Raw genomic sequence first — 12,940 nt, 5'->3', positions numbered from 1 at the left:
CCTTGGTGGTCCAGTGGTTGAGAATCTGCCTTCTGGTGCAGAGGACACTGGTTTGATCCCTGGCTGGAGAGCTAAGAGCCTACATGCCAAGGAGCAACAAAGCCTGCATGCTGCAACTAGAGAGGCGTGTGCACTCTGGAGCCTCGGCGCCACAACCTGCTGAGCCCACTTGCTCTAGAACCAATGCTCAGCATCACGAGAAGCCCCAGCATGCCACAACCAAAGAAAGTCTGAGCACTGTAAGGAAGGCCCAGGACAGCCAAAAAAAGAAAAGAAAAAAAAATTTAAATGAAGCTCAGTGCCTCCGTGTCTCCATGTAGTAGATAGCACAGTGTCCAGGGTCCCAGGAGCAACCCAGGAAAGAATGTTGTCCTAGGAAACTTCTTGTTCCATTGCTGATGCAGCCCTCCAGGCCACCCTGAGTCACTTAGGGACTTGAGGGTCTTGGAGGGGAAGTTAGAACTTGGAACTGAAGTTCTAAGTTCCTTGCAATTTTGTCCTTTCAAGACATGTAAGATCCGAGTAAACATGTGAGATCACATGTAAGATCACAGCAAGGGATGGGTTTCTTGCCTATGGCTTCACACTAAAGGGGAAATAGATGGTCAGGTGCTCCCACACCTAAGTGTGCCAAGTGACAATTCTATTCCAGTTCATTTCTGGTGGTTGTAGCACTGACTGGGAGGCAGCTCCAGGTCTAGAATGTTCCTGACCCGTTGTCCTCATCAGTAACCCCTGACCTAACTCATCCATTGTTCTTACTCCCACATTTCTCACCAGTGAGAACCCACTCAGCATTTTAATCCATTAATTTGCCGCTGCAGAGCCAGTTCTGCCTCGGAGATAACCACCCCAGACGCCAAGGCCCTGAAAGATTGCTGTCTGAGAAGTTTATTGGATAATGAAATAAAAAAATCGTCTCGAATACCAGATGTGCAAGGTAATGCTTGTTCTCCCTGTCATTGTCAACTTCCACAAAGATTGTAGTGGAACGTTGGTGGAACTGTAGAAGTAAGAAATAGATGAGGGAAGAAACCACAAGTTTGCTGCAGAAGTCATTGCTTGATTGGCAAGATCAAATTTGAGTCTAAAGACAGACTTTCTTATAAAATATTTTTCATTAAGGTAGTGTTATATTCATTTTTAAAAATCCATCAGAACTTGAGGAATGAAGCAGGCATACAACACAGGACTACAAACCCAAGAGCACTGGGTGGAAAGTGTGTATCAAACAACAAAAAGTCAACAGAAACTAATCTGATTTGTAAAAAAAGAAGGGGAGGATATGATTTGGAGTATTGAGAGTAGCACAACATCTTATTCTTTCCCTTTTTAGATAAACCAATATACATTCTAATATTTAAAAAGTAAAAGTGGTGTTCTTTATAATATAGGTATTCCTCTAACATTTCTCTTGAATTTTATAGGCATTTTAAGAACAACTAGGCCCAAAGTTTACAGAGAGCTTTTCTGTCGGTGCTCTGATCTGATCAACATAACACAAATGTGAGTATGGCAGGAATGGCCAGATGATTCTATTTTAGAAACAAGAAAACAGAGGCTTGGAGTTGTCTGTTTGCTTAGTGTCACTCTGCTTACACTTTGTGTTCTGACTTCACACCCTGTTTTTCTGTGTATTTTACAAATAAAGTCAATTCTTGGCTTTCCCTTTTTCACATTATTTCCACATGTTCTTTTAGTGAAAGGTCAAGAAAAACCTTCTCCCAGGGTGATCAGTGACACTGAATCACAGTCTTGACTCTAATGTCTCGGAAACCTAATGCTCTTGAATGAGCATTCTTTATTTTATTGTGTTGTATTTTCCTATTTTTTTTGGCTGTGCCACAAGGCATGTGGGATCTTAGTTCCTCGACCAGGGATCGAACCCACCTCCTCCACCCCGCCCCGCCCCATAGAGGAAGCATGATGTCTTAACACTGGACCTCCAAGAAAGTCCCTGGAATTTTTTATTTTATTTTTTTGGGGATTTTTTATTTTAAAGAAAATGGGTACTCTTTGCACAAGTGTGCATGCTAAGTTGCTTCAGTCATGTCTGACTCTTTGCGACCCATGGACTGCAGCCCACCAGGCTCCTCTGTCCATGGGATTCTCCAGGCAGGAATTCTGGAGTGGGTTGCCATTTTCTCCTCCAGGGAATCTTCCTGACTGAGGGATTGAACGAGAGTCTCCTGAAGTTCCGACTTTGCAAGTGGATTCTTTACAATCTGAGCCACCAGGGGACCCGTACTCTTTGCACAGCCATTGTTATTGGAGTGGTTTGGTTCCAGCACCAGACTGGTCACCAATAGAGCCAGCTACTTGTTTAGGTTCCATCACTGCCCGCCTTAAGATCTTGAGCAAGTCTTTTCTCTTTGCATCTCAGCAACTCCATTCACAAAATGAGGGGATTAAGCAGAAAGCTCTAAATTAGAATTAGGGAAATTTTTTTAAATACGATGGAAAAAATATTTTAATTTTGGTTTATTTTAATTTATACATTTTAGTATAAGGAAAATAATTAGAACATATAAAAAATAGTCAAGACCAATGAAACAACAAAGAGACTAAGGAATTAAGAGTAAAGAAAGATTATAAGTGTAGATTAAAGCATAAAATGTAAATAAAAAGAGGGATAGGGTTGAAAGCAAATAACCCAAGGTAAACGGAGATTATTTAAGCATAAAAATATTCAAAGAAGGAGCAAAATCAAAGTAAGAAGAATTTTACGTTGCAAAGAAGCAGAGATCAAGACAGTTGCCAATAAAAGGAAGAGGTTAAATAGAACAAAAAATATATAGCTAAGTAAGAGAAATTAAAAGTTGAGTATAAAAAGACAGGGCTCCCCTGGTGGCTCAATTGTAAAGAATATGCCTGCTAATGCAGGAAATGCGGGTTCTGTCCTTTGGTAGGGGAGATCCCTTGCAGAAGGAAATGGCTGCCTACTCCAATATTCTTGCCTGAAGAATTCCATGAACAGAGGAGGCTGGCAGTCTACAGTCCATAAGAAATCAAAAAAGACAGACAGGACTTGGCAACTAAACAACAGTGACATAAAATGACAAGTATTAAGCAAGTAGCAATAAAATTTTTTAATCTCAACCCAATTCTAAGAGACAATAAAAAGGATGTAAAAATAAATGGAGGTTTAAAATTCTGAGACAGAAAGAGGGTCAGCACGACAAAAGAAAGGAAGTTCAAAGTCATATAAATAAGAATAGCAAAGTACAGGCAAATAGGCAAAAGTAGCTTCCCTGGTGGCTCAGAAGGTAAAGAATCTGCCTGGGTCAGGAAGATCACCTGGAAAAGGGCATGACAACCCACTCCAGTATTCTTGCCTGGAGAATCCCAAGGACAGAGGCACGTGGTGGGCTACAGTCCATGGGATCATAAAAGAATCGGACAAGACTAAAGCAACATACACACACACACACTCACAAGCAATAGAATGTGCTTTTCAAAGGGTATATTTTAAAAGTAAAAGGTATTATTAGACTAACTTCAAGAAAACAAGAGAAAATGTCCTGCGTAGTAGAGCAGGCAGGCGTCCGGTGTCTTCAGCAAAGCCTCTGAGCCGAGGCCACATGCTGGTGTTGTGTCTCCAAGTAGGAGGCTCAGACCCTGTGGGCAGCAAAGCTCCTGGCTGTTAGGAGGAGGGTGCCCCAGTGATGAAGGGGAGCAGCAGGGGAGATGAGCAGGGTCGGTGGCCTAGGTGGCCTGACCCATTTGTCTGGTCATAGCAGCTTTGGGGTAAGTCTTCTCCAATCCCTACTTGGATCAAAAGATGGTACCAAGACGCCTGCACAACGTGAGAAAGGGTGGTTGTTTGGACACACTTTTGGTGTCTAGACACATTGGAAACATGCTGAATCATTCAAATGGGAAGAAAGGAAACCTCTAGAAGTGGAGCTTTTCTCAAAGTATGAGATGTTGTTGTTCACAGTTGTTCAAGACCACGGGCGCCCAAATCACAGACTGTTGCTCACAGCTGGGTGGGAGTATTCCAGAAGCTTGTCTTAGTAACAAGCACTTGGGTGATTCTTAGGACCAGGCGAGTTAAGGCAAGTAGGGCCCAGGACAGCTTCACGCTTCAAAGTTGGGGTTCAATGAAGAAATTTGGGGACTTACTGCCAGTGAAAGATTGCTGGGAATAATATGACCAGAATGTTTCATTCTCATGGGTTTCCACCACCAACACAGAGAATTAACGATGCTCTTAACTGATGGTATGATTCATTCATCAAACATTGCCTTCGGAGGCCAGGCAGAGAGCTGAATCAGGATTTTGAACTCCTGGGGCTTATGTTAGTGCATGGAGTGCAAAGAATATGCTCACCATCTAAGTAGGCAGGTGATTGTTTTTCCTGCCCCACCAGCACTTTATCTAGTCCTGCTGAATTCTTTGCCTGTTTCAGGGCCCACATACTCTTCATTCCTTTCTGCCTTTGTTCCAGCTGCTCCCACTCAATGGAATGTCTCGCTCCCTTTTTTTTCCTGTCCCACAATCTGGTGAAGGCCACCTCTTCTTGGAAGCCTTCCATAAACATTCCAGGCAGAGGCCCTTTCTCTTCAGTCCCAGAGCAGTCTCTGCCTTCCTCTGGCAAATTCTGGGTTCTCCTACTTTTGGTGTTGTCTCTGACTGTTCGTGTTCTTCCCTTGCCATCCCCGCCTGCCCTTCAGCAAAAGGAGACTGCAGCTCCTTGGAGGCAGGGATCATTTCTTCATCAGCTTTCTGCCTCAGCATCCAGCGTGAGGGCTGCTAGGTAATGTGTGTGTATGCTAAGTCATGTCCGACTCTTTGCAAAACCAAGGACTGTAGCCTGCCCGGCTCTTCAGTCCATGGAATATTCCAGGCAAGAATAATGGAGTGGGTAGTCATTCTGTTTTCCAGGGAATCTTGCCGACCCACAGATAGAACCTGTGTCTCTTACGTCTCCTGCATTGGCAGGTGGGTTCTTTACCAGCAATGCCACCTAGGAAGCCCCCCGCTACATCATATGTACCATGCATGCCAAGTCGCTTCAGTCGTGTCCGACTGTTTGTGACCCTGTGGACTGTAGGCTGCCAGACTTCTCTGTCCCAGGCAGCTGGTAAATAAGTCATTGCTTGGGTTTTCTCTACATAGGTGGGTTTGTGTGTGGCTTGTCAAAAGTCAGATTGTGGCTATCTCCAACACTTCTAAAAGAAATAAGATGGCATACACTTCCCTGGGGGCTCAGTCTGTAAAGAATCTGCCTGCAATGTGGGAGCCCTGGCTTTGATCCCTGGGTTGAGGAGGGCATGGCACCCCACTCCAGTGTTCTTTCCTGGAGAATCCCCATGGACAGAGGAGCCTGGTAGGGCTACAGTCCATGGGGTTGCAAAGAGTCCGACATGACTGAGTGGCTTAGAGCAGAGCAGAGCCCATAAGCAGGCAACAAATAAAAATATTTTTTTTTTTTTAGTTCTCTGATACTTGAAGATGACAAGGCAGCTTTGTTAAGATGAACTGAACCAATGACCATTAATATATCCACATTAAACACTGCCATAAAACACAACCAAGATACAAAAGAAGGTTCTGGGACTTCTCTGGTGGACCAGTAGTTAAGACTCCACACGCTCAATGCAGTGGCAGGGTTTGATCCCGCACGCTGCAGAACGCAGCCAGAAGCAAGCCAAACAAATGAAGGTCTTTAGGGAAGATGCAAACAGTCACATTTTCCAAAGGATCTATAACAAGGGGTCCAGTACCCAAGTGTATACTTCGCATTGTTTATAGACTAAATGACTCACACGTACAAGGACGTTTTTCAAATGAGGTGGCTTATAAAATGCAGTTACATTTAGAAGCGTTACTGAACTTTTTGTGCTTTTCAGCTTCTTAGGTGGTTATGATGGGAAGTCATCGTATTTAAAATGATTGAGAAACTCAGGCTTATAAGGCGACTGCGATCCAGTTAGCTGATGCAGCGGCTTTTGTCCACTCTGTGCGGGTACTTTGGCCTGTAGAAGTGCTTTGAATTCTGCCTAAGACTAACCACCAACTACCCGGATAAAGCCAGCAACAGAAATCTAAATATGGACACCAGGTGGGCCATCTGTTTGGAGCCTGATGCTGGGTGATTCTCCTCCCTCTTTCTTCCCCTTCTATATTTATCCCATCAATTTTTGAGATGGGAAGTATATTTCAATACTAAAAAAAATATTATCCGGGCTTTTATAAGTTCTCTAGAGCTTCCCTGGTGGGTCAGTGGTAAAGAATTTGACTGCCAAGCAGAAGATGCAGGTTCGATCCCTGGGTCAGGAAGATCCCTTGGAGGAAGAAGGTATGACAACCCACTCCAGTATTCTTCCTGGGGAATCCCATGGACAGAGGAGCCTGGCAGGTTAGAGTCCATGGGGTCACAAAGAGTCAGACATGACTTAGTGACTAAACAACAAGAAAGAACAATTATTACTGCATTAAAAAAATTTCCACTAAGCAGGGAAATTTCAAAAACAAAACTAAAGTGTTCCCTATGCTACCCCAAATCTTGTGGGGCCAACAAAAAGGCTGCCAATTATTAACTTTACCAAACTAGAACATTCAATGAAATGAATGTATACATATTATTAACAGACTCTCAAATACATCTTCTTCATTATACGAGAGCACGCCACCTGCAAACAAGACTGTCTTTGAGTGAGCTTTATGGAAAAGTCACTCTGTTGTCCTTTGCCTTGGACTGGTGTTAACTTTGCCCTGTTAGATTGATGGGCCTCCTATTATGAATGGCTGTCCTAGTGAGGAGGAAGGATGAGATGAGGGGAAAGCATCAGATTGTCCTGAAGGCTATACTATTTCTTTCTGCTCCAGTGATGCCTCCTAGTCCTAAATTCCTCAATCTTAACTGGCATCTCTTTTACAAAATGAGTTTAGTAATACAGGATAACCTGAGATCCTGCAGCATGGGCGTAGGGCTAGAACATTCTGTCAGACCATAATGCCACTCCATGTCGTCCTGACATCATCTGGTAAAGTAACTTTGAACTTTGGAATCAAAAATGACTATTTTTTGGCTGGAGGTGACCCTTTTAAAATTGTTATTGTCATGGAACAGGAACTTAGTTGCTTACAGAAATATAAAAACACATATTCGAGCTGATACTTTTCAATTTTAAAGAAAGCCAACACTCTAAAATATTGTCACATAAATTGTTGAGAACTTATTTTAGCGTCATTTATGGTGTCTTTTACAACTGCAATTTGTGATGCTTAGACCACCTGCAATGGTTGATACCTCAGGCATTACTTAGCACCTGTTTCACATTCTTCATCTATAACAGAAACCAATACTTTCTATCTCTGTAAAGGACTCCAAGAATCTACAGCATTTTTGGAATCCAAAAATGGCTTTAGTACTGGAAAAGGTTGATTAAGACCATCACCCTTGCTATTTAACATGAATTACACATTATCCTGCATCTCAACAGATTTGTGAAAAGACATGAAAAGTAATAAATAAAACAATTCTTTTACTGTTATATTGCTTTATATTATATCACTTCATTATCTTCTTTTATTTTTTTAATATTTCTTTTATTAAGTGAGCAGGAAAATACATGGTTGAACAAATTGAAACTACAAGTGTGCCCTTTACAAGACTGAGTGAAACAAAGATTCATCAGAAGGCATGTGTCAATTTCCTACAACAAAACTTCATGCAGCAATATTCAATGGAGCTGAATATATACAGATGTTACAGGTCGCCCAGGGAAGCCTCATAACTATTGTCACTTGGAAGAATGATAAAACCGAAATGTCATTAGGCTTCCATTAGGCATTCTTGAAGCTGCATTTGGCAGGAGATACCTTTAATGTTGTTTATTTCTCGTTAAAAAAAAAAAAAAATTGTTGTTATCATGTTTAAACATTTAGACTAAAAAACAAAATTCAGAATCCTCTTCCCACTTCTAGCAGCTCTGCACTTATTCCAAGGCCAGTAAGTAGCTTAAAATGGATCATTATCTGTATAAAGGGAAGAATCATGAAATACTAATTTTCTCAAGGTTCTATGTGGCAAGCTCTCTTTCAGCCCTGCAGGGCTTCAACACTTGACCTGTTAAGATGATTCATGGAGCCAAAAAGTACACCCATGATTATTAGCCAGGTGCTTTCCATCCACAGTAGCCTCCCAGGAAAGAAAATCCATTGAGTGTTTCATTTTCTACATGAAAGCAGACCTATGCTTTTATAATATAGAATTTGGACACAGATTTTTGTTTTGATATTGAGATGAAAACGGTCTTATATACCTTAATAGAATTCCAAAACTGTTATTATTTATTTTCATTAATTTTTTCATCCATTAAATACTTACTGATTACTATTTGCCAGGCATTCTTGTTAAGTATAGGAGATAGGCCAGTGAGCAAATTAGATGTTGCTAAGCTCTATGAAAGGCAATAAAGCAGAGACTAAATGGGGAACTGGGAATTATCATACATAGGTCTCTGATAGGACAGGAATATTTGTGCAGAGACCCAAAGGGAGGGGTGAGCACATTGTACAGATACATGAATGGAGGGCTTTCTAGATAGAGGAGACAGCCAGGGCAAAGACCTCGAGAAAGGCACATGCTTTGAGTGTTTCCTGGGTAAAGCAAGGAGGGCAGTGTGGCTGAGCAAGTGAACTAGGGAAAAGGTAGATGAAGTCAGAGAAGTGGTAGTGGTGGTTGGGGATGGAGCAAAGTGTGGGTCAGATTTATGAGGGCCTTATAGAGCACGGTAAGGACACTGATGTTCTAAGACGGGAAGACCTTGAGCACTTGAGCAGAAAAGCGGCATAACCTGTATAATAGTGGATGTTTTAAAAGTGTCACCTTGGACTTCCCTGGTGGTCTCATGGTTAAGAATCTGCCTGCCAATGCGGGGCACACAGGTTCTATCCCTGGTCTGGAAAGATCCCACATGTCATGGAGCAACCAAGTCTGTGTGCCCAACTACTGAGCCCGAGTGTTGGAACTACCGGAGCTGGCATACCTAGAGCCCATCCTCCACAACGAGAGACGTCACCTTAGTGCAGAAAGTAGCTCCCACTTGCCTCAACTGGAGGAAGCCCTTGGGCAGCAGCTAAGACCCAGCACAGCCAAAAAAAGGCAAACTAGAATATTTTCTGGTCTGGAGGAGCAAAATTGCCATTTATGGACAGAGAATACTGTAATGCTGGGGAAGATTGAAGGCGGGAGAAGGAGGGGTAACAGAGGATGAGACGGTTGGATGGCATCACCGACTCGATGGACATGAGTTTGAGTAAACTCCGGGAGTTGGTGATGGACAGGGAAGCCTGGCGTGCTGCAGTCCATGGCGTCACATAAGAGTTAGACACAATTGAGCGACTGAACTGAACTGAATACTGTAATGGGAGTAGATTGGTAGGTGGGGTGCAAATCAGTTTGGTTTTAAACATGTTGAATTTGAGATGTCAATTGCACATCCAATGAGGATGTCAAGTAAATAGTTAGATGTATAAATCTGGTTTTCAGAAAAGAGGTTAGAGCTGGCAATAAAAATACAAGTACTGTCTCTATATAGCTGGTTTTTCAAGCCCCAAGACTGGAAGGAATCACTTAAGAGAGAGGATATCCAGTGCTGGGCACTCTAGGAATTCAGCAAAGGAGACCCAGAAGGAATGGCTAGAGGGGTGAAAGAGCATGTGGGGTGTCCCCAAGCCAAGAAACTTCTTCAAAGAGGAAGGAGTGTTAAGCCTGTGTTAAAGACTGAAGGTAAATCAAGAAGCATGAAGTTAGAGACCTGGCTACTGCATCATGAATGTAACTGGTGCCCTCAGCAAGAGCTGCTTGTGGTGGGGATAAAAGCCTGATCTGAGGTTTTCTTGTGTGTGAAGGGGAGAAGATAAGATGGTAATTAAGAAGGATAATGGGGCTGAGGGTGTTTATAACACAAGAGATTGCAGCATGAACGTAGTGAAACTCTCCAATAGAATGGGTAAAGCTGGTGATGCAGAACCGGGGGTGGGGGGACTTTGGGGGTGGTTACCTTTATTTGGTGATGATGGTTCACCCAGAGCAAATGAGAATTGACTGCTACCAGCTTAGGAGGTGGTAAGGTAATTGGTAATCGTTAAGTTTAACTGGTCAAGATCAGGAAACTGAGAAGCCAGGGTATTTAGAGGGTTGTCTAAGTGGTTACTGAAATCACAAGAAGTAATCGAGGGTGGTGTTAGAGACGGTGAGAAGGGGCTAAGAGCCAAGATACTGAAACACCGAAGGGGAGTGGCTGAAGATAACTGGAGATTTCATAGGCTAACGGCAAGAGCTTCAAAGCATTCCAGTGTTCGGGAGGAAGAAGGGATAATAGTTTGGGAATGGTAATGAAGAACAAGTAGGCGTCCTACTACTATCAATAGTTTTTTATTCACATTTTGATAGAGATAACATAAAATAGTATATTCCAGGGTGTGGCAGTCACAGTCAAGGAAAGGTAGGCTTAGAACCTACCAAATCATTTCTAACTACTGCTTAGAACAACCTTAGACAACAGTAACTGAAGGCTTTGTAAATGCAGGGGAAAATATACTTGAAAGTAACCAAAAGGTTCAGACAAGAAAATATGCCAAGGTTTTCTTTCTTTATACCCCCACACAGGTGAGAATGATCCAGTTTCAGCATATTTTTGACAATTTAAAACACTTTAGAAAACTGGAGATTTAAACAGCATAAACACCCTTAGGCATAGCAAAATGATAGTTTCCCCTTCCAATAGTATAAATTTGGCATTTCTACAGTTATGTTAACATTGTAAAAAAAAAAAAAAAAAAAGACAGCGAAATGCACAAAAACAGTTTCACAACATCCAATTTGAAACTTCATCTAAGCTGTCATCCTTTTTTTTCCCCCTGCTATAGATTTAGTTTTTGCTGTCACCTAACATTTGAAATTCTGATTCAGGGTGATGTCTGAGGTTTTTAAATAAACCGTAATACAAAATTACTATTCCTTAACACTAACCCCAGAGGGAGAAATACGAGGAAGAGACAACTGGGGCATGGATGTTTGCTATGGACGAGCAATGATCCATTGCTAGAAATGAAAACTTACCTTTCCTCCAGCCCCATATGTGCAGTCCAATTTGGCATGATAAAAACCAACTATCAAAACCAAACTCTATCACGCAAGGAACTGAGTTTGTTTGAAGATATCTATACAAACCCAAAAAATCTGGAAACTTTAGGACATTTCTAGTTTCTAGTCTTCCTCCAAATGTTTGGTATCATGGACACAGAGTCCAAGATTTTGATGTGAATTTAGAATATCTCAAAACTTATTCAGAGATTTTTGTTTTAAAAATGCTTTTATGAAGATTTTTATTTTGGTGCATTCTGGCATTTTCTGGAATGACAGCCTTAGAATAATTTTCAAAGCAGAGTTATGGTCTCATACTATTTAATATTATGCACATTTTTTAATATCCTAAGTATCTATGGAAAAAATCTCCCAAATTCCAGTGATACAGTTTGGAAATAAAAAAAATACTAGAAAATGTTTGGTGGACATGTGTAAATGATCAGTTTCTTTTCAGCTGTGCCATGTAGGGTAAGGGATCTTTGTTCCCTGACCAGAGATCGAACCTGTACCCCCTGCAGTGGAAGCGCAGAGTCTCAACCACTAGACCACCAGGGAAGTCCCTCAATGGTCAGTTTTGAACTTGCAAATTCTCAAGAGGTTTTCTTTTTTGCTGGGGCTTCTGAAAGAAGATCAGGTTATATCCATTTTGAGACTCATCAAGGACAGAACATTTTAAGATTTTTGATATTGCGATCCTGATCAAGGCCAAAATGTAATGGTATTTATGAGAAATATTAACAGGTAAATAAAATCAAATTTAGATTTCTGGATTTTATGTTGTAACTATATAGTCTCAGGTAGGTCAGTTTTGGGTTTGTTTGTTATTTTTTTGATTTGTTTAGATTTAAGGTTAAGACGAATGAACGAAAAAGTGACTAATAATTCACAGAAACTGTTGAGATGGTTAGAACAGAGAATCGTGGGAGCATGGCAGAGTCATTCAGAATTGCCATCAGCATGTTGCAGATATCCTCCTATTTTCCTCCAGAAGTTTAAAAAATTTTGACCAATAACTGCATGCTCTTTCTTAATGTGGCACATCTTGTACCTTAAAGCAATCAGCATGAATGAAGGTGATGCCTGTTCAAGCAGACTTTCAAAGACAACACACATTGTTAACACAAAGAGCTCTTCAACATTTCAAGAATACAGTGACGGGAACTAGGACACATACTAGTAGGGAAAACATTTTTTTTTTTTTTTTAGCTTATGGAATGTGAGGTTAGACTTCAGCTGCTTCCTTGTCTGGGCAATGGACAAAACCCAAATGGCTCCGGCCTGAATTTTTTACATCTTTCTAATCTACTGCAGAGGAAGGACCAGAGACACCACTTACCAATAAGTCACAAAAGCAGACAGAAAACTGTTAGTAGGTCTTGACAACCAGGAATGAAGAGGCTTTTAAAAAAGGTGTACTTGATGTGATGTATGTAAGAAGTATGTCTTAGAAAGCAATGTTAAAGCGTGAGAAAAATGGAGTACCTGTTTGAGTGGCCTCATGGGATGTCATCTGTACCTTAATCTACACTGTTGAAATAGCTGTTGGTCTTCTTGAGGCTCTGTGCGAAAGTCTTCAAGAAAAATGAGCTCTATCTAAATAGTCGTTAGATTTTGTGTGGCACTTAGTGCAAAATATCTTCCCTTATCTTGTGTGCAGGACAACGATCTGAATGTAACTGGAATGGGGAGAACTCTCCCCATCTTAAAGGATCTTGTAGGTCATCTGCTCCCACCACGCCCTGCATGAAGGAATCCTTGCTCACGTCCCAGACTAGCACCCAGCAATGACAATCACCTGACAGACGCTGGCCCACAATGGTGGTGTAAGCAGCCAC

At 41.6% G+C, this 12,940-nt stretch overlaps 1 long non-coding RNA gene across 1 annotated transcript; it reads left to right on the top strand.

Annotated features, from left to right (window-relative positions):
- The first annotated feature begins 642 nt into the window (after positions 1–642).
- Positions 643–12,501, top strand: LOC110140419 (uncharacterized). Its single transcript, XR_002314732.2, has 3 exons — positions 643–940; positions 1,428–1,506; positions 5,857–12,501. It is a non-coding gene; the product is annotated as an uncharacterized lncRNA (long non-coding RNA).
- The last annotated feature ends 439 nt before the right edge of the window (positions 12,502–12,940 follow it).

Source organism: Odocoileus virginianus, chromosome 4 (assembly GCF_023699985.2).
Source record: "Odocoileus virginianus isolate 20LAN1187 ecotype Illinois chromosome 4, Ovbor_1.2, whole genome shotgun sequence".
In the NCBI taxonomy this organism is placed as follows: domain Eukaryota; kingdom Metazoa; phylum Chordata; class Mammalia; order Artiodactyla; family Cervidae; genus Odocoileus; species Odocoileus virginianus.
The sequence above is the reverse complement of the archived record's forward strand: the minus strand, read 5'-3'. Positions and strand labels throughout refer to the sequence as shown.